Raw genomic sequence first — 25,284 nt, forward strand, 5'->3', positions numbered from 1 at the left:
TGCATCACTTAAAAACTAGGGGAAAGAAGATTTAGACACTAGTTATTGAAGGGTCATTGAAAGTTCCTCATCAGGGAAAAACAGATTCATCAAATTATAAAAAATGATACTCATTCTTGCTTGGCATTTTTCTATGAAACACATAACAGCCCAATGTAACTGCAATTCCTTTTAACCTGACTGTTTGAAGCCCAAAGCAAAGGTATCTCCAAAACGAGTGGGTGGCAGACACAGTTGCCTTACAGCTATTTTTTTAAAGAGAGAAATGAAAGAAAAAAGTCAACAGGCAGGTCAGATCTTTATGATTCTCTAATGCTCCAACAGATCAGCAAGAAAAAGGTTTTCCAAATAAATTGATGTTGTATAACTCAAAGACAGGAAAGGTTGTGCAAAGTTTGTGCATCCTTTTTTGAACAAAACTTTAGAAGTGAACCAATTTAAGCTACCCGAGCAGAAAGTTAAAATGATACATTTTTTTCTCTCTCTCTAAAGGAAATAGCTCTACATTTTCAGTAATAGTTCTACATTTACAGTAATGTAAGACATATTAACGCATTCTCTGTACAAACTTATTTATACTGTTAATTTTCTTTTTTTTTTTTTAAGATTTTATTTATTTATTTGACAGAGAGATCACAGCAGGCAGAGAGGCAGGCAGAGAGAGAGGAGGAAGCAGGCTCACTGCTGAGCAGAGAGCCTGATGCGGGGCTCGATCCCAGGACTCTGAGATCATGACCTGAGCCGAAGGCAGCGGCTTAACCCACTGAGCCACCCAGGCGCCCCCCCTTTTTTTTTTTTAAGATTTTATTTATGTTAATTTTCTTAAGAAAGTTTTTTTCCCAAAGATACATAAGACTTAGTGTGTCTTTTTTTTTTTTTTTAGCCTTAATGTGTCTTTAATTCTATTTATTTTGGATTTCACACATGGCATCCAAGTAGTTTCAAGATCTGATTCCTGCCGCCCCTGAAAACGGTAGATTCATTTTCTTTTGGCTCACTACCAACCAGCTCTTTCATTGTGGCGAACACACCTGAAGGAGGCCCTCAAGGATTTCTGCCCCCTGGTGTCCAAACTCTTGTGGAATCCCCCCTTCCCTTGAGCCTCGGCAGGACCTGTGACTTGCTTCTAAGCAATGTCATATACCAAAAGAGATTGTATGCCATTCCTGTGACTAGGTTACTTTTTATGACAAAGACGGGAAGATTCATCACTCCCATGATTATACTGTGAAATAGTTGAATCTGTCTTGTAGCATGCACTAGAGAGGCTTTCTGGGTGGCCTTGAAGAAGCAAGTTGCTACAATGTGAATGGAAGAGGACACATGGCAGGGCCTCCAGGTTTTCAAAGTCTTGATCTTTCAACCATAAGAAGATAAATTTTGCTAACCACCACATGAACTTGAAAGGGTATCCCAAGCTCCAGAAAGAACACAGCCCAACTGACACTTTGATTAGACTTGTGAGATTCTGAGCAGAGAATTTAAGTTAGTTGCATCCAGACTACTGGTCCATGGAAACTAAGATAATAATAACATGATGTTTTGGGGCACCTGGATGGCTCAGTTGGTTAAGCATCTGACTTCTGCCCAAGTCATGATCTCAGAGTCCTGGAATAAAGCCCCACTTGGGGCTCTCTACTCTAATGAGGAGTCTGCTTGTCCCTTTCACCCTCCCCCTGCTCATGCTCCCTCTCTCTCTCTTTAAATAAAACCTTTTAAAAAAATAAATAAATAAAGTGCTCGCTTCGGCAGCACATATACTAAAATTGGAACGATACAGAGAAGATTAGCATGGCCCCCTGCACAAGGATGACACGCAAATTCGTGAAGCGTTCCATATTTTTCAGTAATAAATTAAACAGACAAAATAAATAAATAAATAAATAAATAAATAAATAAATAAAAATAAATAAATAAAGTCATGCCATTTTAAGCTGCTAAGTTGTGGTTCTGGGTTAGGCAGCAGTAGAAAATAATATACTTGTGATTATATTTCCATGGTCGCCTTCCATGTTCAAGTCAGTATTTCTGTTCAGAATGAGCTCTCTCCCTTATTTACTTTTTATATGTTTTTTGCAAAAACACATAGTATACTTGCAGATCTTGTTTGAATATCTTCTCTTATGTCTCCAATTCTTGCTTCTACCAATGCTTCCACCAACAGCAGTTGCCTTAGACATACATCTAATATTGCAAATAAAACTATATTATAATTATTTTTGGCCTGGATCCCCCATCAGACATTAAGTTTCTCATTTATCCTTTCATTTATTCAACATCTATTTCCTGTTCACAATATACTAGATAGTATGCTAGGCTCTGGAGAGATGGACTAGAAAAAGACTTTTCTCAAAAGACAAGGACCATCCCTTATTCATCTTTATGATTCCTGATGAATGTTGCATCTGGAGCATAAGAAATGGGGAGGAGAGTGCTCTAATCCAAAACATCAGTTTCCAAAGATAGTTTGCTAAATAGCCAATTCACCAAAAACTGCCAAGCACCCAAACCTGGTTTTCCACAGCCATTTCACTTTGAAAAGCAGAGATAGTTTCAGGGTGTAATCCTGCAGAAATTGGGAAAGATTTAAGAAAAAGGCCACCCTTTCAATTTTGAGTCTTGTTTGCATTCTATAATAAGAATCGCGTGAAACACTGATATTCAGTAGAGTGAAACTCTGTGGGGAGAAAACTCTAGCAATGCTGAGCAAATTGATCATCTGGTGAATTTACTGCAGTAAACTGAATTGCAGTTTATTATTCTTATCTCTTTGGTAGAAACAATAAAAACAACAATAATTTTCAGGAAGACAAGATCCATGAACTGGAACAGTTGGAGAGAACATTATGGAAGGGATAGGACATGAACTGATACTTGAGAGAGAAGAATCTAAATGAATGGAGAAATCCGGAACAAGCTAATTTACAAAGGACAGTGAGGCTACATTTTCACCAAAGCAATTAGGTCCAAATTTAATTTACTACTTATAAATATTATAAATTATTTTATTAATTTACTCATAGGACACATAATAATTAAAAACAGACATTCACAAAAAGACTTATGTTTCAGAATGTTGTTTGAAGGGCAAAATGCTGACCTTGAACAGAACTTCATTTCTCTGGCAATCAACTTTGGAGAATTTAAAATAAGACACTGGGAGACTTTGTAAGCCACATGTTTACCTTAAAAGCAAAAGCAAAGGCAAAGATATTTTCCTTAATAACAATAACAAAAATACAACAATATGTCCCCCTTTTTGTTGTTTGGTCTTACTTCTGTGTACTACACGTGTCTCTGATGAGAGTATCGCCATTGTTCTTAGTTGTTTCTTGATTTCTTACCTATCATCAGATAGCTGTCGCTTCACAAAATGAATTCAAGCTATTCTTTCTTTGGTTTTATTTTGTGTTTCCTTCCTTTTGAAGTTGTTTGTGAAGTTTTGGAATGATTTCTTCCTTCAGTGAGTAGTAGAAATCATGACATAGCCATTTTGGCCTGGTGTTTCTCTATCATTATAGCAACATTCAGATTTTCCATTTCTTTCTGGGTAAGTTAAATTTTTCTTTTTTCTATTCCATCTAGGTTTTAAACATATTGGCATGAAGTTTTTTATAATATCCTTATATTATGTATTTAATTTCTACAGTGTATAGAGTTATGATCACTTTTAATTCTAATGATATTTATTTGTACTTTCATTCTCTTTTTATTAGTCAATCTTGTCATGTTTGTTTATCCATCTTATTTTTGTCCAAAAAAATGACTATTTTCTTTGTTGATTCTCTCTACTGTACCTTCATTTTCAATTTTTGTTAATTTTACCTCATAATTAGCAGTTCTTTTATTTTACTTTCTTTGGGTTTATTCTGTTTTTCTAAATTTTGAAGTTGAGTACTTAGCTCATAATGTTTACCTCTTTAATGTATGAGTTATTTTAATCTCTTTTTTCTGAATTCATTTTTTCTAATATGCTTTGATTATTGATTTCTAGTATTATGTGGTTTGCTTAAAATTTATTGACTCATGCCTTATGGTCTAGTATGTGATCAATTTTCCTAAATATCCTGTGTGTACTTGAAAATAATTTCTGATTATTATGTACAATATTCCATCTATGTCCATTAGGTCAAGAGTATTATTTGTAATGTTTAAATATTGTGTATCCTTACTGATATATTTTAGTCTGAACTCATATACTGAGAGCCATATATTATAGCCTCCCTCTATGATGATACATTAATTCCTCCCTTGAATCCTACCAAGTTTTGTTTTAAATATTTTGAACATTTTTTTTATGAGCATGTATGTTTAGAATTATGCCTTTCTGAAGGACTGAAAATTTATTGATATATATCGATATATGTATGTTATCTTTTCTATATATATATCTCAATATATATAACTTGGTAGGATTCAAGGGAGGAATTAATGTATATATATTGATATATATATCAATAAATGTTCAGTCCTTCAGAAAGGCATTATATATATACACACACACACACACACACACACACACACACATATAGGTATGTATATATATATATACATATATATACACACACATACACACACACTTGGCCTTGAAGTCTTTTGGTTTTAATATAGCTAAACCAGGATCTTTGTGGTTTGTTTTTGTCTTTTATATCTTACCAATTTTTTATTGTTCATTTCTCTAAATCCTTGTGTTTTAGATGTGACACTTATAAAAGCACATATGTGTTTGTTTTTTCATCTGACAAATCTTGCCTTTCAAATGAAGAAATTAGTCCTTTTTCATTGACTTGAAGTACTGGTGTATTGGATATATTTGTAGTATCACAGTTGTGCCTTCTATTTGTCTTGGTTTTCTGCCTCTTTTATTTATTTCCTTCTTTTGTTATTTTAAAAAATCTTCCTCCTTTTTTGTTTTAGTAGTTTTTGTAAATCATTTTAACATGTATATTTACTGAAGATAAATGTTTACAAATGTGCACATCTCAGCCCTTTGACTCTGAGGAGCATAATGGACTGAAGGCCCCAGCTTCTGCACTCAAAAATCTATCACTGCATTTACACAGAGACATGACTAGATGTGATAAGGGAAACAAGGCAGGTGGGTCTATTTCTAGGCGATATAGGACTCTTCTGAAGGAAGACTTGCTATCTAGCTCAAGGCGTCAGCATCAACCTTTCAAATTGTTTTTGAACTACGTACAGTCTGATTTTTCCATCAAACTCCATTCTTTCCTTTACAAAAGTCAAAACATCATTATGGTCTCATAGTTCTCCCAGCCTCAGTTAGGTTCCGATTTTTCTTCATATACATTCCCCCTAATGTAGACATCTACATGTCTAATCTTGTTTTCAAGTCTGCTTCTCAGAGATCCAAGATAATAAAAGTGGTACCAGAGGTGTGGTCCAAGGAAACAAGTGGTATAAGGAGGATTTAGGTTTGTTTTACCTACCATCAATGCACAAAGAGGATAACATCTTGATTGGCTAGTGGGACACAGACCATCACTGGCACAGGATGATAAAAAACACTAGCCCATATTTAGTAGACTCAGCAGCACTGAATTCGTCTAACGGCTCCTATACTGACCTCACAACCAAATTCTAGCAGCTTTACTTTTGCTTTGTCAATACTATTCCCTTCCCTTTTTTGTAATCCTGTATTTTTTTTTCCTCTTTGCCTAAGTCATTGCCTTGATAGTCTGCCATAATCTTATTTTTTTTCCTAACACTGAGTCCTCTATTTAGCTCTAGCAAATCTGCTCACAATCTCTGATGATATGGTTTCCATTGCTGAGAAGCCTACCTACCATCTGCCTGGTGTTATGTTATCTCACTAATCCTCACAACTCTGCCAGTAGTTATTATTACCACATCTAGGCTGAGACTCCGTAATATTCAGTGAATGGGGTGAAACTGTAGCTTTACCTATGTTCCCATTTACATAGGAGATGAGTGACTTCAGGAAAAAAACCTTAAATCTTGACTAGTACGAACATATACAAGATGTGTCCAACAGACTGAGAGGTCAGTGTTGACAAAGCCAGTTTGCAGAAGAGATTATAAAGCCACTGAAAGAAAATTCACCAAAGGGAAAGAACAAATGTATGACAGAGAACCCAACTCATAAACAATGAACAAAGATCACAAGGAAGAGGTCAGAGAAGATAGAACATGGTAGCTGTTACCTCGCCAGTTCTTTTGGAAAGACGCTGGAGGGATGAGTGCTCTCTGGAGAGTAATAGAACTGTAGATGTTCATTGATGAAAGAGCTCGCACAATCATTGCTGAAGAATTTGGGAACCAAGCAATCTTCCTGTGGGATTTCTACCCACAGCCCCCAGCCAAGCAGAAAATAAATAATACAGAAGGAAGCCCTAGTGTCTTCATTTTATAAAAAGCTTGGGAAAGGGGGAATGGGCTAGGGAAATGTGCACAGAAGGAGTAGGAAGAGTAGTGGAGTTTCCTCAACTCAGCACCAACGCATTGGCAGGGAATTTAATCTGCTGGTGGCCACAGCAGAATTGCGTCTCTCTGGACAACAGAGACATACCAGAAGCAGACTTCCCACTAGAATGGCACCAAGAGGTAAAAGCTGGGGAAGCATTCATTCATTTATCCAACAAATATTTATTAAGGAAGTACTGCATGCCAGTCATGGTGTTAAATCTTTCTATTGACTGGCAGTGAGACAGCAGAGGTGTTTGGGGCTTTAGTAAGTAAAGTGAGAAAAAAATTGTTGTCTCACTAAATTCAGTAATACATTGACCCCAAATGTCCTATTATAAAGTCCTACTTTACCGACTTCTTTCCTTGCATATGTTCTAATCATAGTCTTGTTCCATTTATCCAAAAAGTCTTTTCTTTATTGATTTATTGGAGACTTACCTTCAAGGGATACTAACCTTTTATTGATTGTATAGATTGAAACTATTCTCATTTTGTCTGTTGTTTGCCTTTTACATTTATTTTTTGTAGAAGCAAGCATTTATTATTCTGTGATCTGAGAATTCTTTATACATGCCTTTGTTGCAGACCTAAACTCTTTGCTCACAATGTCTCTCATTTAAGGTTATGGGAACAATACTAGACTTGGAATCAAGGTATCTGGATTACAGCAGGAGTCTTCTAACATTACTAGCACTGTAATCTTGGATAAGTTCCTTTGGACTAACATTAAACTTTACAGCATCAGGCACTCTGCTAGGTTTTTTTATATATGATATCTGATTTAATTTTACAACCATTTACCTATTTTTCAGATGAAGAAATAGTCTCAGAGAAATAAGGTGATTTACCCAGTTATACACAGCTAGGTAATGACAGGGTTGGGATTTAAACTCAGGTGTGACTCCAAAATCTATGTTACTGTTTTCTCTTAATATGTACTTCAGGATCCTCATGTGAAAAATCACACATACACACAAAAAGATAGTTAAATTGAAAGATGATCCCCAAATCCCTCAATGCTCTGGGATTCCATGATTCAAAGCATCTATTGAAAACCAGCAACCATGAGACACCCTGGGCAGGGACTGACTCTAAATCCACTGGTTCCACAGAGTAAAGCAATTAACAACAAACAACAATGGAGCAAATGGTATCTTGATTTTAAAAACCCTTCAATACTGACTTTGAAGAGGATTACCCCCATAGAGACTAGAATATATTATTTTTATGACAAACTGTGCAATTAGACTGTGAAAATTACTTAATGTATAGTGGATATATTTTATTGAAATTCTACTGTGCACTAAGAAGTTTACCTATATCATCTCCTTTAATTCTCAAGAGAACCTTATGAGGTAGACATTTTACTCTCCATTTTATAAGTGAATGAATTGAGACAAAGAGAGGTTACATGGTCCCACAACTGCTAACACCCATGCCTGTCTCCAAAGCTCCCCTCAAAACCAGCCAGTCGTGAACTTCCCCTTACTAGAAGTCACTTCAGCATAAAATCATTATCACCTGAGGTTCTTTACTTGCAGCAACTTAGTCTTTTACAACATTATCATTGTTGAAAAAACTCATTAGATCTTCAATATTTGAGGGTTCTTCTGAGTTACAAAGTGAAAAAAACCATATCAGAGAGAGAGTTATGGGTCTTTCCCAGAATGGAAAATCTATAAACAGACTGGCTAAATGCTTAAGGAAAACTTTAAAAATATATCTATTGCTGGCTTTTTGAAAAGTAACCTATGCTGATAATTTAAAGCTGACACAACTTGTTGAGCAAATAAAAATCTATCTTTTGCCTTTAAAATCTGGGCTAGAAAATTTCATGTGTTTCCTACTTCTCTATTAAAGTTTCTGAACCTCACTTATTATGAATTCCTATGAAAAATAGAGTTACATGTTCATGACATGGTGTCATTTAAAACTGCCTCCTAAAGGACTTAGGTCTCCTACAGGCTTGTGAGCTATTGAAATGGAAAATGGTTATGGAAAACTTCACAGAAAGTCTACATTCCAGGAAACAAAAGGTGAAGGAGGAAAAAAATTCATCACATTTGTGTGCTGTGTAAATTCTAGAAGAGATTCTAATTAAGACTTTTGAAATTATTCCTTTGAGAAGCCAAGAAGACCATGTATGTGATATGATTGCTAGCTTGCGCTGTTTATACGATTGCAAATTCATCATCGCATTTGAAGACTTCCCTACAGCAAGATGACCATGTGATTTTTGAGGTAAGTGTGATTGGCTTTAAACACCCTTCTGATTGAGGTTTAGAGTAAAAAGTATAGCAACGGATGTCCTATATGTTGCTACTCACTGCTCAACTGTATTTGGAATGATATTTCTCTTTCATTAGGTTATTTTAGAAACTGCCAGAAAATCTTCCTGATTTTATTTCATGAACCATAGTCACAGAGTTGCTTTTGATCTGTTATGACATTTGGTTTTATGAATTGGACTTTTTCTAACTCTACTTTAAAAAAAAAAAAAAGTCTGTTGTGGTTCTCCCAAATGCCAAAAGGGAAAACATTTATAAAGATGTTGCATAACATATACCTTCCAAATATCAAGCTTAGAGTATACATAAACATGATAGGGCATAAAGTACCTTCCTATTATATGTGTGTGTTTATTTCATATTCTTTTAGGAAATGTCATGAGATGATTTTCATTGCATATTCAAATACTATTTCCTAAGAAAACATAAAATTCTAAATATAGAAAAGTTGACCCCTGAACAGAATTCATCTCTCTGAAATCAAAACACCTTTCAAAACACAAAAGGGCTAACCTTCAGTCATCATTGACTCCTCCCTCTCCTTTATATCCAATAAAGGATATTTCTAATAAAGGATATAAGGGAGAGGCTTATCTTATTTTACCTCAGAAATGTCTAGTGGCCACATACTCTTTCTCATCTTTTATTAGAGCAATTTCAAGAACTTCCTTTCTAGTCCTCTAACCATCTGTTTCTCCCACTTTAGTCCATTCTCTTTATAGTATTACCAGAGTAATCTTAAAACTGATTGCTTTATATCCCTGATTGATACCATTTGCTAATTCCTTATTGTCTGTACAATTAAAAAAATACAAAATTCATAGTACAGTGTCTCACAAAGTGTGATCAGAATCTTTTAAGGTTCTGGGGCAACTGGGTGGCTCAGTTGGCTAAGTGTCTAACTTTAGTTCAGGTAGTGATATCGGGGTCCTGGGATTGAGTCTCTTGAGACTCTCATGTCCTGCTCTCCACTCAGCTGGGAACTGCTTGTCCCTCTCCCTATACCCCTCCCCCTACTTATATGTACATACTCTCTCTCTCTTTCAAATATATAAGATATTCAGAAAGACTTTAAATGTAGATATGTAGAATAAGAAATAAATGTTTACAATTAACAAAAAGATTATGATTTTTAATTATTATTTCCCACTGAAAAGGACAAGGGTTACTTGGAGAATTGTCTGAGCAAGACCTGAGAAAGAAAATATCAGTATTGATCTTAGAACACCTTGTCATATCAGAAAGCAATGAAGCTAGTAAAGACTACTGTGGCCATGTCAAAAAGACTCAAGGAACAACAGAGGAGGTCCAGTATTAGCCAAAGATGGGAAAATTGGACACAAAAAGAGTAACCGCAATGAACATATCAAATAGTTAAAATCTATCAGTTCATAATATTTAAACAAAAATTCATAGCCCACCTAAGAAAGATTCTCGGCAACAAACACATTATACTGAAATCTGTTAAATAAAAGAATCAAGCATTTATTCCAGAATGTAAATTATACATCAGATAACCAGAGAGTTAATACATTTTTAAAAAACTCTTTTTAATAAATGAAAAAGCAATAATAGATTTAACATATCACCATTTTGCAAGGCGTCATGAAATAATGACTATGTAATGGTCATCAGAGGTCACTGAATCACTAGACAAAAAACATGGGAAACTATAAAAAGGAGGTATCATATGTTTCATGATATCTCAGCCACTCCTTTCCCATCATCATGCCTTGGAATTCATTACTAACAATTGAAGCCCCTTCATAATCTCAGTTTTATGCATTCCTCTGACCACCTCTTCCTATCTTTTCATTTCACCACTCTGCTGAAACAGTTCTTTTCCAAGTCACCATTGACTTCCACTTTCATAAGCACAATGATCAATCTCCATTCTTCTTTTGGGTTTATCAACAGTATTTGCTACAGTTGATCATTCTCTCCTTTATTTGTTATTTCTTTCATTATATTCTATTGAATTTCCTCATATTTCACTGGTTGATCTTTTACAAGTCCACTATCTACTTGACCTTTTAATTTTGTGCCCAAGGACTCAAACTTTTGCAGTCTTCTCTTTTCTATCTATTCTCACTCCTTTATTGGTCTCATTCTTTTTATAGCTTTTTCTTTTTTAAGATTTTATTTACTTATTTGGGAGAGAGAGCACAAGTTGCAGGGGAAGGGAGCCTTATGCAGGACTCGATCCCAGGATCCTGAGACCATGACCCAAGCTGAAGGCAGACATTTACCAACTGAGCCACCCAGCAGCCCACCTTTTATAGGTTTAAATACACTTTTTGCCAAGAACTCCTAAATTTATATCATCAGCTCAAATTGCTCCCTTAAACTCCATAATTACATATAAAACTACCTATCCAATAAAAACTTCATAATCATCTCAAACTTATCATGTCCAAAATGAACTCTTGACTCTTCCCCCAAAACCTCTCACATATAAATTAATGCTTTAATCCTTCAAATTGTTCAAGTAAAAAATCTTGGAATCATCCTTAGAATTATTCTTGACTTTTCTCATTCTGTATGCAAATTCTTTTTCTTAAATAAATTCTTTACAAAAAGAAATCCATAATCCAATGATCTCTCACCACTTGTACTACTACCACTGATCCAAACACTATGATCTCTTGCCAAGGTTATAGCAACCCTTGTCCATTGCAATTTATTAGTCCACTATTAACCAAAATAAAAGTTGGAACACATACAATGGCCTAAAAGATTTTACCCATTCTGTACATTCTTACCTTTCTGGCCCACTTTACTCCTCTTTTCCCCACTTATGCAATTCCATACATGTTGGTCTTTTTCTTTTTTCTTTAACCCAACTTAAGGCCTTTGAACTGACTATTTCCCTCCCCAGGGAATGGTATTCCCCCAGCTATCTTAGGATGAATGCCCCGCCTTCTTCAAGTCTTTGCTTAAAACTCACTTTCTCCATGAGGCCTACTGATATCCCCTCCAACTTCCAATCTTTCTACTCTATTCTTTTCTTAGAATACTTAATTGGCTTCAAACATACTCTATAATTTAGTTAGTGCACTATTTTTGTGTGTCTTCCTTTATTGAATAAACTCACCAAGAGCAGGGATTTTGTTTTGTTTTCCAAAGTACTCCAATATTCAGTAAATGGTTTTTTAATGAATAGATAAATAAATCAGTGAATCAATGAACACATAAATGAATAATAACTTCCATTCATCAAAAAACATCATAAAAAATGAAAAGACCACAAAATATGAGAAGATATCTACAACCCATGTAACTAAAGAAGGCTTTATGTCATAAATACTAAGAATAGATAAGAAAAAGATAAACATCCTAATAGAAAAATTGGCAATAATAATAAGTCTTTTCAACAGAGGATATGTGAATGGTCAATAAATAAAAAGTTTTTAAGCCTCATTAGTGATCAAGGAAATATAAGTTAAAGACATAATAAGATATTGCACACCTACCTACCAATTAGTAAAAAGTATTATTTGTTGGCAAGTTTGTAGAGCAATAGGAACACTCATACACTGCAGTAGAGAATATAAACTGGTTGCTTATAATACTTTGGGAAATAATTTGGCATTACATGATAGACTGAAAATATACATACCTATGATTCAACTAGGAATATCCTAGACATAATTCTCTACATGTGCTCTAGGAGACATAGCAGAATTTTCATAGCTTTATCATATAGAATAGCTTCACTATCCAAAGACTGTATAAATATCAATATTCATACCATGAAATATTTTATAGCAATGGAATGAATAAACTGTGGCTTTATGCATTAACATACAGAATAAAAAGAAGTGTCATTAAAATTAAATTTAAATTATTAATTATTATTTAATTAAATTATTAATTAATAATTAATTAAATTAAAATTATTAAATAAAAATATTTAATTAAAATTTATTAAATTAAAATTAAACAATTACTTAAAGATAGTTACATAATGCAATATTTTTAGTAAACATGAGAATGATCAAAAATTAGGGTAGTAACTATTCAGTTAAGGAGCAGGTGATATGATTGGAATTAAATATACAATTAGCCTCAAATTTTATTGGTGATGCTCTCCTTCACAAATTGGGAGGTCTTTTAGGTTCTAGTACCAATTCCAGTGGGGAGGGTTTGGTGGAAGTAATGAATAGTTCTCCCACACCAACAACAAACAATTCTCTGGACACCAGCTGGGTTTCCTACAATTTAACTCAATCCTGATACTATCTACCTCGGGATAGCATCAGATTCCACAGGCTCAGTTCTATAAGACTGCCCTCCCCCACTTCAGATGCCAACTGAAAACCCAGGTTTTTACCTGTGTTTCTGACCAGTTGGTTGCAGATTGGAGGTTCCCACAACCTTATCCTTGGGTTGGATTAATCTGCTAAAATGGCTCCTAGAACTCAGAGAAACATTTATTTTAAAAACACATTTATGCCCATTTACCAGCACCCATTTTCTATAATTACCACCACTTTGTCAACCTTTTTCATTTATAATCATCTCTTCTTTCTTTTCCACAGCCATGTCTTAGATTATGTTAAAACAAATCACAGACTAATTGAATTTTATCTCTCCTTACTCAGTCTTCATTAAATACAAATAATAGACCATGAGTTTGCCCAGAGAGGAAATCATCCCTTAGAGCTAATAGTACTTTGTTAATTCAAGTACTGTGCTGAGATTTGCTTTACTTTCTATTGAGAAAACTGTCTGATACAGAATATTTAAGATCAAGGATCCAAACAAAAACCAACTTTAGTTGAGGCAAATGTTTGAAGTGAGATTAAATTCAAGCATGTTTATCATAGATTATAGATATTTTCTGATGTGTTTTACTGATAGTAAAAATAAAAAATGATTCCCTTGATATCAAATTATGTTTATACAAACCCTGTATTTATCCATCTGGTATGTAACCCTTTAACCCCAAGTCTTCTGCTATTATCAAAAATTTGTAAATATGTTTAGAGAATTGCATGACTCATAAGGCATATTTATTGTAGAAAGCACTGTTTTTGAGATGTACCATTATTTACTCTGTCAATTATCTATTTTTCTTCTTCCCTTTCCTGGAAAGAAAAAAACAAAACAAAACAAAACATTATTCAATGGACTGAGAGTCAAATAAAGTTGACTCTGGCTATTTCTATTTCAACCAAAATGCAAACTTTATTTTTTTTCCCCCTGCTGCAACTTCACCCATACCATATGCTTTCATGCAACCTTTATTCAAGTTTAGGGCTTCCATTATGGACTCCCCTGTCTCAAGGCACATTCATTCCCAATATTGAATTCTTTATCTTTCACCCTTCTGTCTTCATTTACTAATCCTTGACTCAAAGCACATTCCTGCCACATTTAATTTTCATTGTTTCTCAAATCTAACAAACATTCAGTTATGGACTGAATGTTTGTGTCTCTCCAAAATATATATGTTAAACCATAATCCCCCATGGAATGGTATTTGGCGATGGGGATTTGAGAAAGTCATTAGGTCCTGAGGGCAAAGCCTTCATGAATGGGATTAGTTCCCTTATAAAGGAGACCTCAGAGGGCTCCCTTTTCTTTCTGTCATGTGAGGACATAGTGAGAAGACCGCTATCTATGAACTAAGAACTGGGGTCACCTCATCGGATACCAAATCTACTGATAGCTTGATGTTGGACTCCCCAGCCTCTAGAACTATGAGAAATAAATTTCTTTTTTTTTTTTTAAGCCACTCAGTCTATGGTAATTTGTTGTAGTGGTCCAAATTATTAAGACAAATTCTATTAACATAACTAGAATTTCACACATGTGATCTTTCTAATTGGAAAGCCTAAAAAAGTCCTACTCATCTCTGAAGACCCTCCTCAAATCATACACCATTCAAGAAGCCTTCCTACTCTTTTATCAGACAAAATAAGCTGTTTCTTTCTTTGAGTTCCCACTGCACTTTGTGGTAAGCCTTTATTAACTGTGTCAGTTTGCTTAAGTATGGTTCTCCAAGTGCCATGGGAGCAATACTATCTTTATTTTATTTTTTTATTTTTTTATTTCTTTTCAGCGTAACCCTATTCATTGTTTTTGCACCACACCCAGTGCTCCATGCAATACGTGTCCTCCCTAATACCCACCACTTGGTTCCCCCAACCTCCCACCCCCGCCCCGCCCCTTCAAAACCCTCAGGTTGTTTTTCAGAGTCCATAGTCTCTCATGGCTCACCTCCCCTTCCAATTTCCCTCCACTCCCTTCTCCTCTCCATCTCCCCATGTCCTCCATGTTATTTGTTATGCTCCACAAATAAGTGAAACCATATGATAATTGACTCTCTCTGCTTGACTTATTTCACTCGCAATACTGTCTTTAAATCCATGCAAGCAGAACCCCTGCCTTGGCCCCACACATCTATGGGACCCTTCTCCTTAGAGTACCTGCTTGGAAATTCTTTAAATCCCTCTCCAGTGTCTGGGACCAGCGAGTGGGCCAACCCAAAGTTCTAAGCCTTGATCTGAATCTATGTGGGCTGGGTCCCACTTTCCCATTTGGAGGGCTTTCTGGTTTCTACCCCGCAGCATGACATTGAACAAATACCCTGAGAAGCTCACTTTCCAATCTTGACTCTGTTATTAATTTGTTCTATGATGACTTTAAATAAATTGACTTGAACCTAAATCTCTTTATCCAAAAATTAGAAGATTAAACCCTAGATAATATTTGAGATATCTTTTAGATATAAGAATTCATCTACTAGTCATCTAATAAACCAAAAACTTAATTGTAAAAAATGAACACTCAACCATATCTTGTATCAATAAAACTAAGAGCTGGAAAATGAAATGTGTGTCATAATATTTAAATTAATAAGACAAACATACATGGTATATTGTGTTTTGGGGAATATATTTTCAATAATACATTTCCTAAGATTGTTCCCCTTGATTATCTTAATGATTTATCATAAGCCATTTGGAGAATTTAATTTCACTTTAAGATTAATAAATCAGGGCATACATTTTTTTTTGCTTCACAAATTTGCATGTCATCTTTGCATAACGGCCATACTAATCTCTATATCATTCCCATTTTAGTATATGTGCTGCCGAAGCAAGCACAAGACATCCATTTTTTAATAATCATATATATTTTTATTTTATCAGGACTCTAATATCTAGTATTTAAAATCAATGTTCACAGATATTAAATAATTATGAAAAATAGGACTTAATCCTGAAATTTATTATGACAGAAAAACAGCTACATTGTCAACACATAGATTTTTTTTTAATGTTATAGAATTGGTTATAAGATAATGTAAAACAATTCAGATTTCCAACACAAAACATGCTGTTTTATTTAATTAATTTTAATAATTTTGCAATTAGTGCTTGTAATTTCTGTATCTGTGTGAGGAATTTAAAAGCAGATCAGTGTCATAAAGAAAACAAAAAAAGTGGAAATAAATGAAAAAGATATAAGGACAAAGGAACTAAAAAGTAAATATGAGAAAAAGGAGGAGTATGAAGAGCTACCATGCAATCCCTATGTGTAATCTTTGCAATGTAGGAACATGTTCATTCTTTGTAACACTGAAGCCAAGATGGCAAAATCAAAGCATGATAAATGTTTTCTTTAAAAAGTGCTTAATAAAATAATTGTGTTGAAGCTCAAACCATATCATTTAAATATAGTATTTAATATGACTGTATTGTATACATGTGTATAATCCAATTTAATTTATATTAAAATTAATTTTAAATTGTTTGTGTAATAAGAAAAGAAAACCTGCAGCTCTGAGAAAATAAAATCGGTCTCTGGCTAGGAGTTAATAAATGATTGCAAATGAATTAGCAAAATTTACTCTTTGCCCTCTGAGCAGGTTGTCTAACCAGGAGAACACTCTACGTTCCCAAGAGTGTTTCTCTTACCTCTCAAAGGTTCACTCACATTCACTCTGGCCCATTATTGTGCACTGGTGGTAGCTCAAGACTGTCTGAACAATTGTAAAAATAATGACTGCTCAGTTCTAAAGGAGCTGAAATATTTTAAGGTTTTTACATTCCACACAGGGCTGAGAGATCTCAAGGCTTAAGTTTTCATTAGTTTCACAGAGGAATCTTTGCTTCTGCTTGGTTGTTAGAAAATGTGTCTTTTCTGACTAATTATGCAACTAGAGCAGTGGCTATTCTCTATTCTCAGAAAATTTTATCTTTGACAACTAACAGTTCCACTTCGTCAACTCATCTGGATATTGTCATTCAAAATCAGGTCAGAATATTGAATATGTATATTATATACATAAATAAGAGAGAAAATTACACTTTATATTATATAATTATATATTTATATATAATAAATAAGATTATAATATATAATATAATCTTTAATTGTGTGTGTGTGTATGTGTGTGTATGATCTTTACAGCATTGATTTTTAAAGCTAAGGCACTCAAGGTCTTTTACGTATAGATTATTTTTGGCATTTCGCAGCCACTTAGTAAGACAAAGACTCCCTCCTCTTGCTCCGTAATTCATGTGTATGGATACAAATACAAAAAGGAATGTTAAGAATATTTAGCATAGTTAGTATGGTCCAAATTTTTCCAGCATTGCTCGAATGTATTATGAAATCTGCCCTATTTTTCAGGTCTTCATTGTAAGAAAGTTCTAAAAACAAAGAGGCAAGCTTACCTTTCCTTTGAAAGTAATTGATTTTGTTCACATTTTTTAACGTTCCCATGCAACCAATTTTGTTATTATACGTGTATTTTTACAGTGTGAAAGAGCTGACATAAAGACTATCAGCAAGACATTTCTAAATGACCTTGTCCCATGGTTGGATTACTTGCTATTAAAAGTTGTCAGGGGTGGGGGGGTTGCCTGAGTGGCTCAGTGGGTTAAACCTCTGCCTTCGGCTCAGGTCATGATCTCAGGGTCCTGGGATCAAGCCCCACATTGGGCTCTCTGCTTAGCAGGGAGCCTGCTTCCCCCCCCCCACCTCTCTGCCTGCCTCTCTGCCTATTTGTGATCTCTGTCTGTCAAATAAATAAATAAAATCTTTTTTTAAAAAATTGAAAAAGTTGTCAGGGGATGCACCTTAAAGATAGATTGTAAAGGAAGTGTGTGAAGTCCTAGATTCATCCATGACTTCATTCTCCACAACCATGGGTAACAGAATATTAAAGTGAATCTTGAAAACATAAACTGACTAAAGTTTGTGCATACACAGAACTGAAGTGATCAGATGCACTGCTCAAAGTTCTTAAGAACATGAGCTCTACAGTAAACAGAAGACTAGGAACTTCCCACATAAATTATTAATGAATCCTCTATGGTACTTCTGATGACTTTCCTAGAGACCACTCATGGGAAAAACATTTAAGTACTTCATAAAATTGTGTTTTATTATTGCACAACACTAATAAGTCATATGAACATATTCCATTCACAATATAAGAATCTCTACCAGTAGCCCTGTACAAACAATGTTATCACATCAAGACATAACTGAGTTCACTCAAGGTTTTAGGAAATTATTTCACTAGAACGTCACTGAAAGGTTTTCATCACATCCTGCTGACTTTTAGTATCTAGTCAAGCATCAAGACCTGTCTTAGATTTAAGCCTCCTACGGTAATAGGTTTCTTGCTACTAATTAGTTTTTTTCTCTCTAGACACAGGAACCAACTCCATTTTATTCAGTTGAGTTCAGACCCAAGATAACAAACAATATAAAACACCTTATAGAGGTGTGAGACCCTTTAGAAATCTGGCAATCCAAAACTAATCCTAAATAGAAATTCAACACTTGCATCAAAGTTGTTCCAAACTTCCAAAATTAGTCTATATAAGACCATCACTATCCAACGAAGAAGCATTCAACGTACATATTCATTAAAAGGAATGCCATGCTGGTAACTCTATTTTTCCCTAACAAGTCCTACTTTTGTTTTCATATATCACATCACCTCAGCATTCTGTTGTTTAGAAAAGAAGAAAAAAAAGAAAGAAAGAAAGAAAGAAGAGAGAGAGAGGAAGCAAAGAAGGAAGGAAGGAAGAAAGGAGGAAGGAAGGAAAGAAAGAAAGAGAAAAGAAATTTAAATCCCAACTATTGTTCTTACCTGTTTCTTCCAAGAACTGATTTGACTACTCTCTCATTAAAAAAGACATCCTTACTTGGGAGCTGTCACACAATAAAGGGACTGAGCAGGATTGTTAACCCCTCTCTCCTATCAGTGTAAAAGCCTCAATTTACAAATGCTTCTAAAACTGAAAGTAACAGGGTGTTTCAGTGAGCACTCTAATAACTTCTAGCTACTGTACCCTCCCATCCTACCTTATTAATTTGATCACTGAGCATCAAGAGTAAGAACTAAAGAACTTATTTTCCAGAACTGTATCACACAATGTGGAACTGTATCACAGTTACTGTACCTGTACCTGTATGTATTGTACTGTACCTGTACTGCTACTCTTTCCATTTCTATGGCAAAGATACAGCAACAACACATTCCTTAAATGTTCCTAGATGCTGGGTCTGCTCTCCGTGGCATGTAGCACTGAAAAAGAAATCTGATGACAGTGTCTTTCAACTAAGGTGACAGTCTTCCTTCTGTAGGGGAATATTTCCTTTCCTAAACTGTCTGTCCACAATAGAGGAATGAATTAATATTTGCAGAATTAGTAGTTTCCCACTTAGCCCCAAACAAAGGGGGAGTGACTGACTTATGCTTAGTGACTCTTGTCTCTGAATTTTTTTGTAATACAAATGAAGAAATTGTTTTTGAAAACCAGCATTAGTAACTATATCCAATGTTGCAATAAAATGTAATGTTTATCTCAACTTTGTTTCTCTATAAAACTCGAAGTTTTCAAAACTCCGCAATTCTTTAGCCTCCAAAGATCCACAAGGGAGTTTCATCCTCCTTGCGAAAGAGCTGAGGCAAAATGATCTTAGAGAACAACATATTCATCCTACGGAGTTTCCTGCTCCATTGGAGAGCTCAAGAACCCAACCAACCTTTTAAAACAACAGAGAAATACCAGGACTGCTGTTCTAACCTGGTCACCCCTGAGAGAATGACTTGGAATTTCACATCAGCCATCAAAGGATAGATATATTCAGTCCTCCTAAGGAGCCCTCCAACTGTATTCCTGTCCATTTAAAGTGATCCATGATTTATCAAGACCCATACAAAAGAAAGCTGGCAAGTCACACTGCTTGGAGGATCAGAACTTTCTTATATCAGCTGGTGGCCTTGTAGGGAAATAAGAAATACAAAATAAAATAAACAGGGTAGTGTTCATTTACATGTAGAAGTACTGCTTATGAAATGCTACAAGCAACACAGCCTTAAAAGGATGCATAACAAACATACTTACTGGGATACTGAGCATTGTGCTGCAATAAGGTATTTAGGAGAGATTACACAGATCCAAATTTAAGATGGAATGTTGATTACGATCAACAAAGAAAAGAACTGTGCATATAAAACATTAGGCATCTCATTGTTCCCTTTGTAAAAATTCTCTTTGCCTTTTCCTTTTGACATTTTATTTATTTTTTAAAAGATTTTTAATTTGACAGAGAGAGAGATGACAAGTAGGCAGAGAGGCAGGCAGAGAGAGAGGAGGAAGCAAGCTCCCTGCTGAGCAGAGAGCCCAATGTGGGGCTTGATCCCAGGACCCTGAGATCATGACCTGAGCCGAAGGCAAAGGCTTAACCCACTGAGCCACCCAGACGCCCCTCCTTTTGACATTTTAAATTGTAATATTCTTAGGCCAATTTTTCTCTGCCCTCTTGGTGCTATGTGATGACATCACAGTGCTAAGATTTGAAATTGCATGTACTCCAAAATGCTGGTAAGAAATTTCAGAAATATGAAAAGGATAAAATGTCCCTCTCTCTACAGTTGTAGGAAAAAAAAAAAATATATATATATATATACATATGTATGTATAATTCTACCTCATACAGATAGTTCTGATAAAATGGTGAATAGAAAACAACATTTACAGAAGTGTTGATCTTGTATTCCTATGAAATACATGTTAAAAAGTGTAATCTGTTCTGCGTTAGGTTATTGAAACTGTCCTTCAAAGTGTTATTTATACAAAGGGGTCTTTAGAACACCTAAACTTTAGAGATTATTTTTCTGCCCTGAGAAACGTAACCTATTAATGCTCCAGACTTCCAATTCTGATCATTTTTCAACATTTCAATGATTATTTGCCCTTATAATAATACCCAAATTAGCATTCTTGTTTCCTGAAAGTATAAATAGTTGTAAGGTTTCTTTTATTAGCTGGAAGAGCACTTTTGGAATTCCCTTTCCTCTCTTTTATATATACATGTCACAAAAATACCATAAATACAGAATTTTTATTCAAACAAAGAGTTCAAGACTTTGTTTCATTTCAATTAAATCTATTATAACCTAAGGCATTCTGAATTATAGTAACAAAGACAAAAACCCTGAGACTATATACCTTTAAATGCAGAGGGAAGATAATCATTTTTAGCTATTAATACATTTAAGGAAGACATACTTACCATTTTTCTTGAAGCCTAGAGGTTGACTGAAAAACAATATATCTTGAACTACTTTCTCAGTTTTAACTTGAATTCCCAACTCTTATTTGCAAAATCATGTTCAAATATAGCATGATAGCCCATCATAGCGATCTCCTTTTTTTTTTATTTTTTATTTAAATTCTAGTTAGTTAATACATAGTGTAATATTGATTTCAGGAGTAGAATTTAGTGATTCATCACTTAACATACAATACCCAGTGCTCATCACAAGTGCCGTCCTTAATACTATCACTCATCGGGCGCCTGGGTGGCTCAGTGGGTTAAGCCGCTGCCTTCGGCTCAGGTCATGATCTCAGGGTCCTGGGATCAAGGCCCGCATCGGGCTCTCTGCTCAGCAGGGAGCCTGCTTCCCTCTCTCTCTCTCTCTCTGCCTGCCTCTCCATCTACTTGTGATCTCTCTCTGTCAAATAAATAAAATCTTTAAAAAAAAAAAATTAAAAAAAAAAAAATACTATCACTCATCTAGCCTATCCCCCACTCACCTCCCTCCATCAACCCTCAATTTGTTCTCCATAGTTAAGAGTCTCTTATGGTTTGCTTCCCTCTCTTTTTCTCCCCTTCCCTTATGTCTATCAGTTTTGTTTCTTAAATTCCACATATGAGTGAAATCATATGGCTTTTCTCTTTCTCTGATTGATTTCAGTTAGCATAACACACTCTAGCTCCATTTACACCATTGCAAATGCAAAGATTTCATTCTTTTTGATGGACTAGTAATATTCCATTCACTCACATCTTCTTTATCCATTCATCGGTCAATGGACATTTGGGCTCTTTCCATACTTAAGCTACCATTGATAATGTTGCTATACCCACTCCTCATTGGACCCCTCAGTTTAAGTCTAAGGGTTGATCTTTCAACTTGATAAGCAATATTCAAGTGCCTTGAACAACATCTCTCCAGGGGGCTTGACTTCAGCTGGCTGGCATTCCAAACAGTAGCTCTCACAGGCAGCCAACCTCCTCATCTTTATGTTACAAAGTTTAAAAAACTGATTTGTACCTCTCCCCTGGGAAAAATGATTCTGTATAAAACACTAACACTTAATTATAAGCTCCATTATACCATTTTTTTTAATGCTGCTATAAACATCAGGGTGTACGTGCTCCTTTGAATCAGTACTTTTGTATCTTTTGGGTAAATATCTAGTGGTGCAACTGCTGGATTAACAGGGGGTTCTGTTTTTAACTTTTTGTGAAATCTCCACATTGTTCTCCAGAGTGGCGGCACCAGCTTGCATTCCCACCAACAGTGTAAGAGGGTTCCCATTCTCCACATCCTCACCAACATCTGTTGTTTCCTGTGTTGTTAATTTTAGCCATTCTGACAGGTGTGAGGTGCTATTTCATCATGGTTTTAATTTGTATTTCCTTGATGATGAGTAATGTTGAGCATCTTTTCATGTGTCTGTTGGCCATCTGGATGTTTTCTTTGGAGAAATGTCTGTTCATGTTTTCTGCACATGTTTTAACTAGATTTTGTGGTTTGGGGGTGTTGAGTTTAATAAGTTCTTTATAGATTTTTGATACAAACCCTTTATCAGATATGTCATTTGCAAATATCTTCTCCCATCCCATAGGCTGCCTTTTAGTTTTGTTGATTGTTTCCTTTGCTATGAAGTTTTTTTTTTTTCCTTAAGATTTTACTTATTTATTTATTTGACAGAGAGAGAGATAGAGAAGGCACAAGTTGGCAGAGAGGCAGGCACAGGGAGAAAGAGAAGTAGGCTCAGCTCTGAGCAGAGAGCATGACGGGGGCTCGATCCCAGGATCCTGGGATCATGAACTGAGCTGAAGGCAGCTCAGTTGAACCACCTTCTGAGCCACCCAGGCACCCTGCGAAGAAGCTTTTTATCTTAATAAAACCCCAGTAGTTCATTTTTGCTTTTGTTTCCCTTGCCTCTGGAGACCCGTTTAGTAAAAATTTGCTATGGCCAAGGATTTTGATGGTTTCCTGCCTTGCATATAACTCTTTCATCCATCTTGAATTTATTTTCAGGTATGGTGTAAGAAAGTGGTCCAGTTTCATTCTTCTGTGTGTTGCTGTCCAGTTTTCCTAACACTACTTGTTGAAGAGACTGCCTTTTTTTTCCCCTGGAGAGTCCTTCCTGCTTTTCAAAGATTAGTTGACCATATAGTTGTGGGTCCATTTCTGGGTTTTCTGTTCTGTTCCACTGATCTATTTGTCTGCTTTTGTGCCAGTACCATGATGTCTTGGTGACAACAGCTTTGTAACATAACTTGAAGGTGGAATTATGATGCCTCCAGCTTTGTTTTTCTTTACTGATGAGCAGATTAGAGGATAACTTGTGCATCGAAATCAATAACTGTAGTTAATTGTAATATATCGAATAAATAAAAATCCATGAGAACAATATGATACACATTTAAAAAATGAAAAAGTGAGAAGAGAAAAGAAGGGACAAAGGAAGGGAAAAAAGAAATCCCTTGCTTCCATCAGAAGTAACTTTTATTCTCTTTACTTTGAAAATTGGTGCCTGAAGGGAAAGAATTAAGCATTCACATTACTTTTTAAAGATGAACAATATTCCATTGTCATTGATGAATGAAAACACTTTTTTTTAACAGAAAAACAATGTGTAATAAATACAGATGAATGATAGTTTTAAAATGTAACTAGAAGAAATTATTCAGTGAAGGATCATCAATGGAAGCTAAAACCATTACATGGAAAGTTTATGGGGAGCAGAATATTCACACTAAACTGAAGTTTCTCACTTCAGATTAGCTAATAATTGCAAAAGGCAAAACTTACTTTTACAATAGAAAGATCTTGTGATTATCACCTTAACCAAATAATCAAATCTAAGTCATTAATAGTGACATTTTATATCTCCTGATATGATCAGTATATTTGGGAAGAACTCTGCCAAAAATGATTAATTGAATTTAACTGAGACTTTAGACCTAATCTACAGTTATAGAAAATACAGGGAATAAAGAAACAAGTTAAAGGACACCATAGGAAATAAACAGACAAGCCTAAATGTGTACATTCTACTTTCCAGGCAACTGATCTAGTCTCTTTAATAATTCAGTGTCATGAAAAATAAAATTTTGTGTGGGATAGATATGGTATTCCACACTAAAGGGACATAACCCAAAATTTGACGTGAAATTTGGTAAATTTCGCATTCAAAAAAGTCAGCTATAGGGGCACCTGAGTGACTTAGGTGGTTAAGCATCATCTGCCTTTAGCTTAAGTCATGATCCTGGGGTCCTAGGATTGAGCCCCACGTTGGTCTCCCTGCTCAGCAGGGAATCTGCTTCTCCCTCTCCCTTTGTCCTCCCCCCACCCCCGCCCTGCCAAACTTGTGCTCACTCTCTATCCTCAATAAATGGATAAAATCTTAAACAACAACAACAACAAAAAACTAGTTATAATAGCCATTTGGGAATAGCTGGGAAATTTTTAAATATGTACTAAGCATTAGATAAGAGAAGAGAATTAAGAATTTTCTAGGTGCAATAATAGTATTTTGACTAAGTGAGAAAACATGATGAACTGTTTAGATGTACAATTTTCTCTGAAACGATTCTACAAAGAGACTAAAATGTTTGTTGTTGAATCTTGAAGGAGGACATATGGATGTTCACTGTATTATTTTTTAAATTTTTGTATCAAAAATTTTTCACAATGGAAGTCAGAGTCTTATTAATATAGCTTAAAACTTTCTCTTTAACAGCTAAAATCTTTCTTTAAACAAAATCTTACAGGGAGCCACAAGAAGTAAAGCAGACAGCAGCTAAGCTATTTTGATTGGAGCAGGTTGATAAACCAGAAAACCATCTCTGTCAGCAACCCCCTTTGCCCTTCAAAGAGACCCCTGAAATATTTAGTTAAATCTCTCTGGCTTAGGGATGCTTGGGTGTGACTCAGTCAATTAAGTGTCTGGCTTCAACTCAGGTCTTGATCTCAGAGTCCTGCCATTGA

General features: G+C 35.1%; 2 non-coding genes across 2 annotated transcripts; one reads left to right on the forward strand and one right to left on the reverse strand.

Moving 5' to 3' along the window:
• The first annotated feature begins 1,736 nt into the window (after positions 1-1,736).
• Positions 1,737-1,844, forward strand: LOC125110118 (U6 spliceosomal RNA). Its single transcript, XR_007130450.1, has one exon. It is a non-coding gene; the product is annotated as a U6 spliceosomal RNA (small nuclear RNA).
• A 13,902-nt stretch (positions 1,845-15,746) lies between these two features.
• Positions 15,747-15,850, reverse strand: LOC125110160 (U6 spliceosomal RNA). Its single transcript, XR_007130486.1, has one exon. It is a non-coding gene; the product is annotated as a U6 spliceosomal RNA (small nuclear RNA).
• Between the last annotated feature and the right edge of the window lie 9,434 nt (positions 15,851-25,284).

The sequence above is a fragment of the Lutra lutra genome, chromosome 9, assembly GCF_902655055.1.
Source record: "Lutra lutra chromosome 9, mLutLut1.2, whole genome shotgun sequence".
Classification (NCBI taxonomy): domain Eukaryota; kingdom Metazoa; phylum Chordata; class Mammalia; order Carnivora; family Mustelidae; genus Lutra; species Lutra lutra.